An 18,029-nucleotide genomic window follows, 5' to 3' on the forward strand; every position below is an offset into this window, starting at 1 on the left:
GAAATTCAAAATGGGTGCTGGTGGCAACCTGGGCAGAGCCAACCCACCTGTCAGGACCTGAGGCATCAGAGCACGGTGGGAACACTCCACTCCTTCTTCCGCTCCAGCCAATCTCCCAGCTTTCCTGGTCACCAGAACACTATTACCCTCTTTTTTACTCTCAGTATTGGTCCCAAATAAAAAAACTTTACCCCAGAATTACCTAGTTTATGTTTAACCCAATGCAGCGGTGAGTCGCAACAACCATAAAAATATACATAGTGCAAGTATATATACAATTATTTTCTAATTAATCTATACTCTGTAGCTGATTATGTGAAATTGTGAAAAAAATAAATCACATGTACTTAGACCATTTATTCAGTACTAAGTTGAAGCACCATTAGCAGCAATTACACCTTAAGTTTTTTTGGGTATGATGCAAGAAGCATTGAACACCTGAACTGTGGTTTTTCTGCCATTTTTCATGTTAAATTCTCTCAGGCTGTGTTAGGTTGAATAGGGATGGTTGGTGGACGGACACTTTTAAGTCTCTTCAGAGATGCTCAATAAGGTTAAAATCAGGGCTCTAACTGGGCCACTCTAGGACAATAACAGAGTTGTTTTTAAGCCACTCTTATGTTGTCTTGGCTGTGTGCTTAGATTTGTTGTCACTTTGAAAGGTGAACCTTTGGCCAAGACTGAAATACTGAGCTCTGCGAAACAAGTTTTGTTTAATCTCTGTATTTGCTCTATTCAGCTTTCCCTCAACCCTGACAAGTTTCTGAGTTACTGCTGCAGAAAACACCCACACAGCATGATGCTGCCACCATCAGGCTTCACTTTTGAGATGGTTTTGTGCAGGTGATGAGCAGTGCCTGGTTTCCTTAATAACATTACATAAAATTTTTTTAACAAGGCCAAACAGTTAAATCTTGGTTTCATTAGACCAGATCATCTTGTTCCATGCAGTCTAAGAGTCCTTCAGGTGCCTTTTTTCCCTGGGGTTTTCACTGAAAATGTGTGTTTTTTCCCCACTCTCCTTTATGTATATTTGGTTTTTTATATAGTTTTTAAAATTTTCATTTAAATTTGGTTTGAAAATTACACTCAACATTTTGTGTATGTTCACAGCATCTCTCACCCGCTAACAATACATTTCTGTTTAATTGCCTGTGATTGTCTGACAGTCACCAGCTGATGGTGGTTATCCCTCTTCACACTTGTACGAGCCACAGCAGCCATGAGACTCTTACTGTCGTAAAAATCCCCTCTTCGATTGATAGGCTAGACAAGGGGCTGTCAATCTAGAACTAGTGTACCGATAATGATGATTTGGAAAGCACACAACATGAAAACTAGAGTGGGGGAAAATAAAAAAAAGCATTAAAAAAATTCACTTCCACAAAAAACATGATTTTGTTGTGATTCTGTTATCTTTTAAATAATTTTTCAGTTTTGTACGATATATTTATTGTTTTTTGATTTACCATCACCAACTGGTTTGGAGCAAAAGAGGACAGGAACAGACTGCAACACAAAGTTAAAACAGCAGAAAAAATAATTGGTGCTCCCCTGCCCACTCTCCAGAAACCAGGCAGGAAAATCACTACACCCTAGACACAACCTCTTTTAGCTCCTCCCTTCTGGCAAGCACTACAAACTTTGTTTATTAAAACTGCCAGACACAGGAACAGGTTATTTTCTAAGGCAATCACCCTCATTAACAACTCACCATAAGTATATTCCCTGCTTCATATCTACAAGTATTGCATTATCAGAATTTTCAGTCATCACATCATCCATATGTGCTACACACACTATTGCTGCTGTACAGTATATTGTACAAAAGTTCTAAAGTAAACTCTGCATCGTACCTGACACACAATACTGTTATTTGCACTACCATGCACTCTCACACCTAATGTGATTACATTACTGATCTGCCATATACTCTGTATTCCCATTTAATACTCATACTGTCTATATTGTCTCACATTGTCTGTATTGTCTCGTATAAGCTGTTCCCTTTCAGGAACTCAAGCTGAGTCCCAATGCTTTGGAAACACTTCCACATTGTCCACGCTCTGAATCTTGTGTGTAATCTGTCCAATAAAAGCTGTGGCGTCACCGCCAGGGTGACATCATGACTAGGAAGCTATAAAAAGCATGTGGAGTGAAGACGGCTTAAACTTTTGTTTGTTTATGAAGCGCTATATGTGTATTTCATGTTATTGTTTGTCAATTGTTTGTCTATTATTTGTCAAATTGAAAGCTTCTAAGAAAGTTAAGCACACTTTCCGGATGTGCGGCTTGCTTTGAAGCAGAGCATGTCGGTTCTTAAAGGAACTGCCCAATGGGCAGTCTTCGAGGAGGGTGCCCTTACTCTTTGCGGTTCTGACCCCGCTCTTGCTTAGGCAGAGTGGCATGCTAGCTTCTGGGGTCGTGTCTCAGATCAGATTAGAGGACTGGTTTGTCACGGTAGATCTATGAGTTGCATATTTTTATTTATACATCCTTCCTTCTCACAGGAAGTTCCTGAGGTTTGCTTTTGAGGCCGAATCTTACCAGTATTAGGTTCTTTGGTTTGGCCTTGCCCTCTCAACCTGCACCTTCTGGAAGTGTCCTCAACTATATCGATAATTGGTTGATATTAGCTTGATCAGAGCAGTTAGCGGTCTGGCATTGATATGTCATTTTTGCTCAAATAAAGGTGCTGGGGTTTTGGCTAGCCACCAAGAAAAGTGTGCTTTCTCCATTAGAGAGAACCACTTATCTGGTCATCACTTCCTGTGTCAGAACCCCGTGCTTTGAATTCCTGTTCGTTGCATAATGCTTACGATGGATGCATCCATCTGAGGACGGATCTCCTCTCTCAAGCAGGGGGTGCATTATTACACCCCGTGCAGAGTTGTAGAGGCTGTGTACAGCTCCAAGGTTCCGGTCTCTCCACCGAGGTGGTAGAGCCCATTCTCCAATTCAGAACCCCCTCCACGAGGAGGTTGTAGGCCTCAAGATGGCACCTGTTCAATGTGTGGTGTTAGCATCATTATTTGGATCCAGTTCATTGCCCGTTTGGTTCACTGCTGGAATTACTTCAGGGACAGTTCACCAAAGTGTTGGCTCCGTCCACCCTTAAAGTCTACGTGTTCACCATTTCGGCTTATCATCTCTAGGCAGAGACCCTCCAGTAACGCATTTTCTCGGTGGCACCCGAAGGCTAAGGCCCCCGGTGTGACCTAGAGTGCATGGGTTGGACCTGGCCGTTCTGCTGGAGGCTCTATCTGAGACCCCTTTTGAGCCGTTGGCTAAGGCATCTTGGAGGCACCTCAAAAGTCAAGTCTGTGTTTTTATTGGCTATTTGGTGGATTGTTGGTGCTATTGCATCCTCTTATGAGTCCTCTGGTCTCCCTGCTCCTTAAGGGGTCAGAGCTCACTCGACCCGGAGTGTGGCAGCCTCTAAGTCTTGGTCCTCTGAAGTGTCCCTCCAAGACATCTGCAACGCTGCGGGCTGGTCCACCCCGCTGACCTCAGGCTCTAAACCTTTGACATAATTGCCACTTCTGGCTCCTCCTTCCTTTCGAACTACCTGTGCCCATACACACCAGTCAGGAACTGGTCAGTCTTTCGGTATTGGATTCTCGTTTCCAAAGCGTTAAAAAGCTTCTGAAGGGGAACGTCTCAAGGTTATTCATGTAACCCTAGTTCCCTGAGGAAATGAGATGCTGCGTTTCTATGCCACACTTTCTTCTGTCTTACAGAAGCTTATGTGGGCTTCAGTCAATGTGTCAGTTTTGTGTCAATGTTCAGTCAAGTTTATAACTTCTTGGTCCCCTTCCATTGGACAGATTACACACGTAATTCAGAGCATGGACAACGTTCTCAAAGCATTGCGATGCAGTGTCTCATTCCCCCAGGGAACTAGGGTTAAATACATAACCTAGAGACGTTTTGTCTTGTCTTGTCAGCTTTGTCTTGTATAGTCCAAGCTAAATGTACAGTGTTATTTATTTCTGTACTTCTAAAAGTCAGTAACAGCTGGAACCACTTGTCAACACACTTGGCCAATAAACCTGATTCGGATTTATTGATCCACACCTGAAATTCAATTGTTGGCAAATCAATCCCATCTAATACACTAACCAGGCATACAACCCCTCTTCAAAATAACTGAACTATTAATTTTTCTTTGACTGTATATGAAGTCATATCTGTAATTACATTTCAAACAGGTGGTAATTATAATTGGACATCAGCATTAGAATAAATAATAACTAGTCATCAGCAGGTTGCTAGTGCTAACCAGCATTAGCACTTCCATGCATCGATGCCTTTTTGGCTAATTTGTGCAATGCCTCTTACTAATACAATGCTAAATGTATTAGATAACTGACCTTTACATGTTTGTGGTGGTTTGATGTGAAGTGTTTATAAGCTGCTAGCTTTATCTTTGAGCAAGCACAGCTTGCACTGCATAATAAACCCACTGCCTTTCTTGCACTTGAAGTTGAAGTGGTCACTTATATATAACCAGGGTTGAATTCATTCTATTCAACTTTTCCATCTCTTTCTTTCCTGCTTTTAGTGCTGTAGTTTCTGAGGCATAATTTTTTTTTTTTCCTCTAGCATATTTTAACTCTGCTAAAATCACTTTGAATCCCTGAATCCACAATAAATAATGGTGATTGGGGATAATACATATATATATACATATATTGTGATGTCGGCCTCACGTCCCGCATGCAACAACAAGTGCTCCGAACACGACAGCCAGGTGGGTGCTGAATGGACAGCGCCAATGGACAGGCACGGCTGGAGAGCAGCAACTCTTCACCCTCCTGGAGTCGACTGAAGAATATAAAGGAAGCCACAAAGGAAGGCAGATTGGAGAATGTCTGGCTCCTGACTAACCGACAGATTCTCTCTTCCTTTATTTACAGGAAGCAGCAACGGCAGTGCCATCAGCGCGAGCTACCACAGCAACCATGCCGGTGCATATTCCGCTTCCTTGACCCTTTAGAGGTCCTTACCTGCTGAGGACCCCGAGCACCCACCCGTACAGAGAGGATGGGGTCTCAGATTTCCTCGGCCCGGCCGTGGCTTCGATCGACTCGGAACGCAACGCTACCCTGACATACTTCCGAGCTCCAGCCAACGCCGACAATAAGCTAAGAAAATCTCCCTCTCCCCCACCATACAACATCACGTGTTTCATCAGGGATGCACCGAATATCCGAAAATCTTCGGCCGAAAATGGCCCAAAAGTGCATTTTTTTCGGCCGAAGACTTTGATCACCGAAACAACATGGCCGAAACCGTTTGTTGTGATCGCAAACAGAAACCGCGCCTGCAGCAACATGTGTGGACGTATTTCAGTATATCTGAGAAAGACCAACGGAAAGCGATTTGCAAAACATGTAATGCCGAAATTTTAAGAGGAGGTGCGTCTGCACGTCGGGTTTAATTTATCACCTGAAATCCAAACATCCCGATCGCTATGCTGAATATGAGAGGAACGCGGCACAGAAAAGCAAAACCCCTCCGAGCACGCGCACTCCGTCTGTGGCGAACGTTTTTGAAAAGGCAAGGAAGTTTCCCAGTGATAGTGTCAAGGCAAAGTTCATTATACAAAAGATTATGGAATTCATTGCCTTAGATGATCAGCCATTCTCTGTCGTAGAAGATGTGGGGTTTCGTAGGCTGATCGAGCACATTGAGCCCCGTTATGCCATACCGAGCAGACGACATTTTTCAGAGGTGTGTTTACCTGAGCTGTTTAATGTTGTTGCAACTCACGTCCATAAGCATATAACTGCAGATATTTTAGCAATTAGTTTCACGACAGACATTGTTTGAATTTTATTTTATCCTGTGCATTGTTGCAATGTGCTATAAATAAATATTTTCATAATTTGTAATGGATTTATTCTTTGAAACTTTAATATTAATTTATGCAATTGAAAAAATAATAATTAATAATAATTGGCATTATTTCTTTCGGTGTTTCGGTTTTCGGCCTTGCTTTCCTCTTTTTCGGTTTTCGGTTTCGGCCAAGAATTTTCATTTCATATATATATATATATATATATATATATATATATATATATATATATATATATATATATATATATACATATTTCTTCTTCTTTCGGCTTCTTCTATTAGGGGTCACCATATCCATTCCCCCTGTCCTCTACATCTGCCTCTTTCAACCCAACTACCTGCATGTCTTCCCTCACCACATCCATAAACCTCCTTTTTGCTAATACTGGGCACAAGGCAGCAAAATTTACCACAGCAGTGATTCAGACCTACGGGAAATTTAGTGCATGCCATTCTCTACCTGCATATTCTATACAGTGTAAGAAAACTGGAGAACCCAGTGGAAACCTACACAGGTAGAACATGATAAACTCCACACAAACAGTAAAGTGAGCTTATAAATGGAGCTTTGAGGCAGCAATACTAGCTACTGTGCCACCATGTCACTCATGCACATACTAGTGAGAAAATAATACTGAATGTGTTGTGGGAGTTTGCAGTTATAGTCGAAATGTGTTTTATAGTGATAACATCACAGCCTTTGGCATGAAAAAGGTGGTAATAATGGAAGGGCATAGGTTCTGTGGCTCTATTAAGTTTTTCCCTAAATGGGAATGCCCATGGGTACAAAAATGCAAATAAACCATTATGAAACATTTATAATTAAAGATGTCACCAACTTGTAATTCTTTTCACTATGCAACATATCATGTTTTGCATTCTGTGATCTGTCGTAAAAATCTTAGGGCTTTATTAATTACAAAAACACGGCAACTCTGCAGACAGTAAATTGATTAGTCTTTGTTTTTTGTTCAAGAAATTGCATTGTTATAGATGTGTGATCTCCCAAACTCCATGTCTGGCAGCCAGTAATTTAAGAACTTTTTTGCAGCAGCTGAACCACAAAATGACAGACATAAATTACCAGGCAAAGCAAACGCAGTGCAGTGTTCAATAAAATGTTGCGAGAGACCAAGAGAGAGTGAGAGACTCTGGCCAAAGTGAAATGGATAAACATCTATGGAGCATGATCATGATTTCAGAAGTCAATTTGTGGCCAGCCACTGCCATGCTATACATTACCTTGATAACTCAGACTGACTGCTCACTAGTTGCTGATTTTTTGATTGAATGCAGAACACCAAAAATAATATGTAACTGTTTTATGGACATGAACAATTGATATACTAATATTGTAAAATAGTATGAAATGATATTACATTTCACTGTGGAATGATGTATAACAATTTTTGACATGATGTTGAGGCAAGTATTCACAAACTTCAGGGATTTCAGAATATGAAGCCAGTCTCTCTTAGGCTTCATGTATTTTATTTTGTTATTTATTTATTTTTTTAAACACAGTGGGTGCATGTAGGCATGGTTTGAATGGATTAGAGTAAAATTGTCTCAATGCAACTATGACATTCTCTAATCCTCAATACATCTCAGATTCTCTGCAGGATTCATCAGCATAGTTAAGTTAACAACAATTTTATGTGTTTTTATCATAGTGAAAGTTAGCTAGGTCTAAACGTTCTTGCTTTATAAAAGGATTATATTGGATATGTACTGTTTCTTATTGTTTGCCCCATTCTGCTGTATTATAAAAAATCATGTTTTTTAAAAAAAATCATCATAGTCAAGTGGGATTTTGTCAGGATACGGACCACGAATCAGAAGCGGAAGTAGCTTTATCATGGTTTATTGTATATCAGTCAAAACACACACACCAGTGGTAGAGCATAAGAACCGGGCGGAGTCAGGAAAGCCAGTAATATCCGATAGGGAAATGTTCACGGAACGTAAGTAATCCTCGGAAGGATAGTAATCCATGGGAGGTGAGTGATCCACAGAAAGAGCGGGGAATGCTGGCAGTCTCGGGTGAGTCCTTCACGGAACCAGCGGAGAATGCTGGCAGTCTCGGGTGAGTGATCCACGGAACCAGCGGGGAATGCTGGCAGTCTCGGGTGAATAATTCACGGAACCAACGGGGAATGCTGGCAGTCTCAGGTGAGGTCGGTCATCGTAGCCATAAAGTAGGTCAGACACTAATGAAATGTGAATGAGAGCTTATACAGAGAAAACGGTAACAAGAGACACCTGTCTCTCGTTAATGGTGAGAGCAGCAGAGCGATTACCCCCACCATCCAGGGGCGGCACCTGACGCCCAAAACCACCCACACCAGGCGCCCCGCCAACCATCCAGGGTCGAAGGAGGAGGCCTGGAACGCACCGCCAAGAAACCGGGGAAGGTGCGGAAGGACCCGAGGCAGAGAGACGGGGATCCTGCGGGGATCTGAGGCAGAGCGACGCCCTCTGCCCTCTGCGAATGCCGTGAGCGGCAGAGCGAGGCAGCGTGACAGCTACCGAGGTGGGAGTGCAGGTGGATCCTGTGGGGATCTGAGGCGGAGCTGCCAATGCCGGGAGCGGCAGAGCGAGGCAGCGTGACAGCTACCGAGGGGGGCGGGGCAGTTGGATCGCTGACATTACCCCCCCTCTAGGGGCGGCACCTTGGACTTGGAGGCGAGAATGCGCCTTGTGAGGAACTTGGAGGCGAGACGTCGCCTTGTGGGGAACTTGGAGGCGAGACGTCGCCTTCAGAGGGACTTGGAGGTATGACGGCACATCCGAAGGGGTTTGGTGATGACGTTGTGTCTGTGTAGGAACTCTTTAACGGAGTGGCGCACTCGTAGGAACTCTGGAACGGAGCGGCGCGCTCGTGGGGACTCTGAAAAGAAGCGGCACGCTCGTAGGGACCTGGAACTCCCAAGGGGGGCGTGGCAAGTGGATCACTGACAGATTTATAGGGAACAAACTTTAATTATATATGCTGTATTGTTTGCAGGGAGTTAAGATCAAAACCATGAGCATATTGGAGGAAAAAACTGATCTTTGATAACTTACATATGTGTAGGAATCTACAGATCACAGTAAATAAAAAGCATGGATGGTGTGATTCTTTTGCTTTTAAATTATTTAATAAAACTTAAAATTACATTCTCTTATCTTAACAAAATATAAGCAAATGCAAATATAAGCTTTATATTTAGACAGAAGTGTTTTAGTCACTCTGTAATTCAATATACATTTTTTATAATTTAACACAAATAGCAATAGTAGGTGCAGATAGCAACAATTTTCTACTTAGCTTTCTGTGTATATGGCTATACGCATGATGAGATTCTCTAGAAAAAAACACATATTACATAAAACCATTTCCTATTAAGAATCAGTGATTCTGTTAAAAGCATAATCTTATTGATTCATTTGCAAATGCACATACTGCTCCGACTCTAAACCTTCGTTGTAATGTCTGTGTTTCAATTTGGAGTTGGCAAATTTTATTCTGGCATTTGAAACGGTTTTATGTGTGACTTCCAGGTTAAGTGCTTTACTGCATGCTACTTTGCTTTTACATTTGGGTCTGGTCTTTAGGTTAGCCTGGCCTATTACACAAATACCTTTCTTTCTGTGCAACTGGGTGTTTAGGAAAAACAATAAACAGCTTGTCTGTCAGTATTTGTATATTTGTCTTTCCCTGCTCAGGATCCTACGGAATTGAACAATTTCATTAGATGTACAAGAGTAGATATGGACTACATATCCTGTACAACTATCTATTGTAGATCCGCTGTACACTTCTGTGCTCTTACACTGGCACCTCCAGCAGACTTGTAAGGAAGTGCCTGAATCTAATCAGCCTGACCACCTCTTTTAAGACCATGGTGGTGGCTTGTGTATAATGTGATTTAATACAATTCAGAATACCTTTCTATGTATTCATTGAGTTGACAAGCATGGCTAGACATCAATTACAGCTGCACAAATAACATACTAAACAGCTTTTAAATCCCTCATAAAATTAACAGGACACTATGGAATGCTGATCCAGCTCTTCCAGCAGAGAAAACCCAGCATCAATACCAAGACCATAAACAAAGAGGGGTGGGGGAGCTGGAGGGTTAGGGGTGTGCATGGGGCAACAATAGAGCCAGGCTAGAGCTAAACTTTGACGCTGAAGCTAAACTGTGGCTTCAGATTGCATCACATGAACAGATAATTGAATGCAAGTAGAAGAAGCTGCTTTTAAATCTGGTGATGCAAAGTCCTATAGTAGAGCCAGGGCCAACCTATAAATTAGGCATTGGAAAAAGTTAAACCTTCTTACAACTTTTACACTTTAACATCTGTGACCACAGATGCTTATGGGTGGGCATCCAGACCACTACTACAAACCAAAAGTCTTTTCCAAACAATAGTGCCTTCCTAACTGATGAGCTCAATCATATCTACACTTGCTCTGACCAAGGCTGGAGACAATAGAAAAGTTTCACTTCATCAGCCAACTGTTGATTTCCAACAGACAGAGAGAGTGGAGATTTACCATGTAAATGCTCAACATCAAAAGCCATACCAGCATGTCCACATACTTCCACAAATGCAGGACAAACAAACAATTGTCATTGTCCTTTTGCATAATACATTGTGGGTTAATCAGGTGCATCCATAATGGTATTGCATTATGGATAAGTATCTGCCTGTATTTCTCATCATTGAGGGCACCATTAATCCTGACCAATCTGGCTCCATTTTATATGAATCCATTTGCAAAAATGCAACCCCAAACAAGTAAACATGCTTCACTGTTGCCTACAGAAACTGTTGTACCACTCTCCAGCCCTTCGGCAAACAGCTTGTTTTTTTTTTTTTTTTTTGCTACATCTAAATCTTTTACATTTTGACTCATCAGTCCAAAGCACCTGCTGACATTTTTCTGCACCCCAGTTCCTATGTTTTTATGCTTATTTGAGTCACTTAACATCATCTACCACAAATGAGTAAAATTACATGTGGTGACGTTTGCAGTTACCAGATTTAAACCAGCTAAGCAAATGTGCAATGATGAATTAAGCAGTTTGCTCCACCACCATCAAAAGACGTGATGGGATTTGAACTCACAATCTTTTGAGCAGAAGTCAAAATATCTTAACTGTTGAGCAAATTGTAACGAAGACTAAATAATTTTTTTAATGGGTATAGAAATAATAAGTAAGAAGGGCCTACAAAAAATCTACAAACTGTCAACACAGAAATGTCACTATAAAAGATTTATAAAAGTATTTTTTTCTTAAATGGGTTTCCATTTGTATAGCATATACGTACAGAGACCTTCTCAGTTTAAAATGCAGCACATTTATACACCCAAAAATAATGCATGTATATATATGCTGTGGTGGTACATATTTGGTTTTCATATTTTTCTTTACTTACTGAATTTTTCCCTCTCTGACCTATCTTAGGAAACCAAACAGCAAGAAACAATACAATACAATACCGCACTGGAATTTTCAGCAGTTTTATGCTTTTAAAAAGTGCACTATCAGCAGCAAAAGACAATAGGGACTGGTTCCTTTGACAGGGACTAAGAATAGTCTTGGGTGAAATTGCAAAGGCAATGGTGATTCATCATTGAAATTTCTTTTATTTTGCACCTATCTGAGCACTGGAAACAATTCTACCACCACATGCCAGTTTCTGCATAGGGGTTTTGGAACGAATAGAAAAGGACATGCTGGTTATGACTTTAAAGTGGGTCTCTAACTGCATTGAGAAAGCAATCAGAAAACAATGGCTTGTTTTATACTATGCAAATAAAAAAGCTGAATTTCAGTGCTCAATTAATATATAATAATTAATAAATTAATATATGATAAAAATAACTAAAACGCATAATTTATCTATTCCCTAGTTTTTCCATTTGAAATAGTAAACCAGTACTCTAAATAATGGGCCCTATTGGCATACAGTGACACAATTTTATTAGTTTCTCTTTACATGTACTTATTTAATAAAGCATACCAATGTTTACATTATGAATCTATCAATAGGGCTATGAATGTCCAGATATTATTTCAGTCAAGGACCATGCTCAGCACAGTACAGTACAGCAAATGTGTCAGGTTTAACAATATAACAGATTTATTTTAAATTGTCACTGTAGCCAACATACTAAGATACAGTTCACCAACCAAAAACATACTTAAGTGCTGTGATAAAAAGAGGATGATTACCACAATTTGTGCACTGACAACAGTGAGCTATGATCTCCAACCAGTTTATAATAAAATGACTAAATGGTACACAGTGTTTATCAGCCCAAGCCTTATTTCACTGATGAATGTTGAAAATGGTGACAGAGAAACTGTGCACAGCAAAAAGTGCACTATAGTCAATTACGGTATGCACAAAATGTGTCTATATCAGAATTTCACCTTACATACATTACATTTGTCTTCCTTTGATGTTTAACCTCTGTAGCATCAGTGATTATTAGAATGTGTTTCAACTAGTTAAATTACTTAATAGTTTATTCTATTTGCAGTAGTTACTGACAGATATAAATTCCGTTATACTGTAAACCGAATTTCTATTGAAATGGTAAGGAAGATATGTTAAATAGGAATGATCCCATATAGTGTATATTTAAAAACAAAACAGTTGTTTAAAAGTTGGCTATAAAGCAGGATTAATCTTTAAAGGATGTAACATAGAAGCAGATAAGCCTCCATTCCCTGGAAATTTCTCAATTCAGAAAGAAGGACTTTAATTTGCTCCTTTCTTTGTTTTAAAATTATTATTAGATAATGACGTTAGATCTAATTGAAATAAAGCAAAATATCTTTAACATTTTTAAATATCCTTTAAGAATTTCCAATTGCCAATATGCCTGATGTCACAAACAATCATATTTAGAACATTCATTTACTTTTCTGGTTAAAAAAACAAAAAAGAAAAACTAATGGTGAGGTGAAATTATTTTGTGTCTACTGCTGCTACAATGCATAGATGCTCTTTTTTCTGTTTTTGTCTTCCTTGAATTTGCCACCACTTGTGTGTGTCTGCTTATTTGCTATTATTTTCTTATATGTCACTGTATTTGCTATTAATAAAAATGTTACTTATGTACATACACAGTGTAGAACCCTTTTTATATTCTTGTTCATTTGCCTGTCAGTTTAAATGTTGTTGAACGAATACAGTAAAAGGAATTAACAAAGTATATATTGTATATATAGTGTTTAAAAAAAATGCATGGAAAACATTGCCAAAGGCATGGCTTTTCCAACAGCAAACATATTTATGTGTTCATCTGTCCAGCAGAGGAATTGGCAATGCTTTTGTTGGTCCTGATGTCTTCATTGTTTCATTATATCAGAAGCAAAGCCATGTTTTCTGATAGAAGTCAACATACAGTACACAGCTCTTTTTGTCCAACAATTTTGTAAATAGAATCCAGATCACATTTAAAGGAACAACGTTGTGTCATTTCAAAGTTTAGTACGAACTTTGTCAATGAGAAGGTATTATTAACCTGTTAGCCTTCGCCACAGATTCTGGGACTCACAGCTGAAAATGCCATACCTGAATTTAAATGTTAACAGTTCCTGATAAAGGTGGGCTACATACACAATTTGAGCATTTTTAAAAAGAAGACACTTTGATCTTTACTGTCCATTATTCAAAGTTGATATTGCTTAAAAAGATATAGAAAGTTATAGATGATGAAATACCGTGAAAAAAAAATTCCAGAATTTATTTTGTTCATATATAAATACACAAAATCAGTAATGTAGCAATCGAGAAAAGTAAAAGTTAAAAGCCACATGTCTCATGAGTTTTATCTGAGACTATGTCTGGTTCGCCCCTTCCCTACTGTTGGCTGAAAAAGGAGGAGAAGGAGAGTAGGAAGAAGTCTACAGAGACGGTAGAATAAAGAAAGTTGTAGGAGAGTGGAGTACTCTAAAACAGCACTGGTACTTTAAATAGAGAGAGGTAGCTGATATGATGGAGAGGAGAAAGGTAGATATGTTGTGTGTTCAGGAGACCAAGTGGAAAGGGAGTAAGGCCAGGAACACTGGAGGTGGATTTAAACTGTTCTATCATGGTGTGAATGGAAAAAGAAATGGTGTAGAGGTGATTCTGAAGGAAGAGTACAGTAAGAGTTTAGTGGAGGTGATGAGAGTTTCTGATAGGGTGATGAACGTGAAGCTGGAATTTGAAGGGATGATAATAAATGTCATCAGTGCCTATGCTATACAAGTTGGCTGTGAGATGGAGGAGAAGGAAAAATTCTGATACAAGAATCGCGGCGCTGACAACTAAGTGGTTAAGAAGACATCTAAATCTACATACAGGCAGAGGAGTGACAAAAAAATCATTGTTACTGTTAGAAGCCTTCACGAGATCATTTTGTTATTTCGCATAATTCTCATTTTCAATTATATGATTTTCAATATAAATTTCTTAAAAAATAGGCTAAAAATTTGCATAAGTTATTAATATTTAACATACTATCATGAAAACCATTGAAAAGCAACTAGTTTTAAGGTGTGACGAGATGAGTGATATAATTGCAATGCCTATCAGGCTCAATTTAAATTTCTTAAAAGTGATATCTGTAAATTTTAAATCAACAAAAATAATGCCAGAATAATGCAAGAATAAATTTTATGCATGAAATGTCTTCACCTACAAAACATGAAAATTGGGCTTAAATTAATAAAAATTGAATGTTTTGTTTCTCAAGGCTTCTTCACTCTACAAAAATGTAAATAGTATACCCATTGCTGTTTCAATACTGAGGATATGCACACAGTTTAAAAAAATTTCAATGTGTACTGTCTTAATTAAAGCTAATAACACAACGGTTTAAAAATCCCCTAAAGCATTGGCCAGTATTCAACCAGCAATGGTTATGGTCAAGATCATTTGTCATGACTAATTAGACCTAACTATCTACTTTGATGTCATTACAAACATCTCAAGCTCATACTACAAATATAAACTAATATAAAAAAAAGCACAGATTTCATATTCAGAGTGTTTAAGTCTGGAAGCTAGATCTAGAGTAAATGTCAACTGGGAGTTTTATTGTCATTGATGTATCAAAGCTTGTCTCTTGAAAGCAAACTGTTTTAGAAAGGACATAACACCTATGTGAAATGGCTCCCAATGTCATGCATTATAGACGGATCTAAGGGCCTACTGTTGATTTACAGAAGCACTGAAGTTTCCACTCACACAGCAGTACTTACCTGCTTTGTCAGCGGCACCATGTGGTGGAGGTTGTAGTGTTTGCTGACCCTCCATGTGTTTACTTCACTTAACCATCTGTTTGTACCTGAGCCACAAATTCGTCTTAAATAATTTTTAAATACCCAAACTAGTCTCACGGTATATGGTGGGAAATGACAGCTGAGTTTCAATAGCATATTTATCAAGAGTTAACATGATGGTAAATTTACCATAATTCCTGAAAGACTCCTAAGAGTGATCTGGATTAGTAGTTGGGCTGTGTTCTAGAAGCATGGCCCTATCACTATTGTTATATAAGGACAAAATCATCTTCAGGAGAGCCTTTAAGGAATATTTTGATTTTAGCTGAAAATAATGTCTACTATTGAAAGAAAATGTACTCGTCATGCAAGCTTAGGTGTTTACTTTCCAGTTTTAGCTTTGAGAAATCTAAAATTATTTCGGTAAAAACAAATAAATCATACCGCTAACTCTGCTTGATAAGATTTTCTGTTTCTTGATTCCATGCTGTTAGTGGGGTGCCTCAGGAGGCCTTCTCCCTTATTGCATTATCGAAGTGAGGCTTGCACAATCATTTTGCCTATGTTATGCAAAGTGACAAGCCGTTATGTTTGGGGCACATAGGATTGATTTGCATGTAGACAAGAGTGATCTCTATTTCTGGTTTTATTCATAATTCATATCTGGTTCTTCACCAACAAGAGAAGAAAAAGGTTTCAGTGCTTGGAATTTATTGAGTTTTGAATTCGATCATACATGGTGGCACATGGAGTAGCATGATAGTGCAGAGGATCTCATGCCATCTTGCACCTCGAGTACCTTTTCTAAACTAGCGTACCAACTGTGAATAATTGTGAAAATGTGTGTGCGCAGTGCTCTGTTATGACAAATCTAGGCTGTATTTTCTACTTATGCTCGCAGAAAGCGCCCTGGGTTCACTGAAATCCTGACCAGAATAAAGTAATTATAGAAGTATTCAATGCAATATGATTTAATATATTTGCTGAAGTTATAAAATGTATATTATCAATACCAGATCTCAAGAACAATGATTTACAAAGGATTAAGACGTTTATATCCCGATATTTACTTAAAACATGTCATTTATTTTTATAGGACTAACAGGTGTTTTTGTTGCCCAGGTGTACCCTGTTAGGGTACTGTTTAAACATGTAATTGTTCATGTCTACTTTTGGTTTAAGACCTGGTATTTACCTCTGGCTGCATTTTTGTTAATAGGACAAAACGTCTCCAGGTTGTGTATGTAACCCTGGTTCACTGAGGGAACAAGATGCTGCGTCAACTGCATTGGGAAAGCTTCAGCGTTGTCCACGCTCTGAATCCTGTGTGTAATCTGTCCAATGAAAACTGCAGCGTCACCGGCAGGGTGACGTCACAATCAGGAAGCTATCAAAGTTAAGTCGCCACTAGCTTCTGTAAAGGAGAAGAAAGAGCTGCAGGGATGCCACGAGTGTGGCATGGAGATGCAGCATCTCATTCCCTCAGGGAAGCAGGGTTACATACACAACCTGGAGACGTTCCCTTTTAGAAACTCGAGCTGCATCCCCTCTGCCCCTAAAAGGAGCGGGGCAACCAGAGGACCCATAGGAGGATGCAATAGCAGCGATAATTCACCTGCTAAACATCTGCTTGTTCGCAGGGGGGCCTGTCCTAGGAGGGCCGTAGCAGATGAACAGTTGTTCTGACTTTTTCTTTTCTCGCCCTGAATATATGCCACACTCAAGACACTCAAGAAGAGCAGCTTCCCCTGGGCCCAGAGGAGGATCTGGTGTGCCAGCTTGTATAGTAGGCGTGAGCGAACACCCCCTTGGTGGTTGATTCAAGAGACCACTGAGGTGTAGTCTGAACGGATCAACACATTGTGACTTCTGAGGTCCAATAGAAAATGCTTCAGAGCTAGAAGCACAGCCAGGCAATTTATGTGCCACAGCAGACGGGACCATCCCCATAGATCTTCATGACCGTTCCCTGTGAGGGATGTAAGCATTACGCAATGACCGGGAACTCCCAACATTGTGCTCTGAGATAGGAAACCAGGATCTCTCCAGCCATCTAAGTCACGTAGGGCTCGTTGCGTGACCTTGATTGACAAAGGGGGTTTGCCCTCAAAACCCTCAGGTCCTGAGCCACCACCGAAGGGGTCTCATGTGCCGGAGGCCAAGTGGAACCACATTGGACACTGCTGCCATTAGCCCCAGAAGTCTCTGAAACTGGTTGACAATGAGTGACTGTCTTCCTCTCTGTCTGATGGAGGGACCACCTTAATGAAGCTCCCTCTCCGCTCCTAGGCTTCCAGGAGAGCTCCGCTTCGATCCAGGTCCCTGATGAGAGCTCGGTTCCGCTCCCGATTCCCAAGGAGGGCTTGTTTCCGTCCCAGGACTCCCAGGGAAGCTCGGCTCCATCCCAGGGTCTCAAGAAGAGCCCGGTTTCATGCCAATGCATCCCCGAGCACACCTCTTCATCCAGGTCATCGCCAGGACCGCCTCTCAGCTCCAGACCACTGCAGTGGAGGTCGCTCAGCTGCCAGTCTCCGCTGAGGGCGTGGCTTCGTTCTCGGTCTCCGCCGCGCCGCCTCCGCCCAGTCTCCATGGAGGGCGCTCGGCCTCTGCTCTCTGCTGTGGAAGGCACTCGGCATCTGGACTCCACGAGGGGCGCTGCTGGGTTCTGATCGTTCGCTGGAAGCAGCGCTACACCTCCGGCCTCCGCCGACGTCGTCGCCCGGTCGCCAGTCGCCGCTGAGGGCGTCGCCCCGCGCCAGGCCTCCGCCGAGGGCAGCACTCCGCCTTTGGTCACCGTTGAGGGCGTCGCTCCGCTCCCGGTCTTCGTGGGGGTCATCGCTCCGCCTCCGTTGTCCGCTGAGGGCGTCGCTCTGCTCCAGGTCACCACCG

The 18,029-nt window shown here is 40.8% G+C and overlaps 1 protein-coding gene across 1 annotated transcript in view; it reads right to left on the reverse strand.

Annotated features, from left to right (window-relative positions):
* LOC124390691 (contactin-4) overlaps positions 1–18,029 on the reverse strand; it is a 149,462-nt gene that overhangs the window by 113,435 nt on the left and 17,998 nt on the right. The window lies entirely within an intron of this gene.

The sequence above is a fragment of the Silurus meridionalis genome, chromosome 1, assembly GCF_014805685.1.
Source record: "Silurus meridionalis isolate SWU-2019-XX chromosome 1, ASM1480568v1, whole genome shotgun sequence".
In the NCBI taxonomy this organism is placed as follows: Eukaryota; Metazoa; Chordata; class Actinopteri; order Siluriformes; family Siluridae; genus Silurus; species Silurus meridionalis.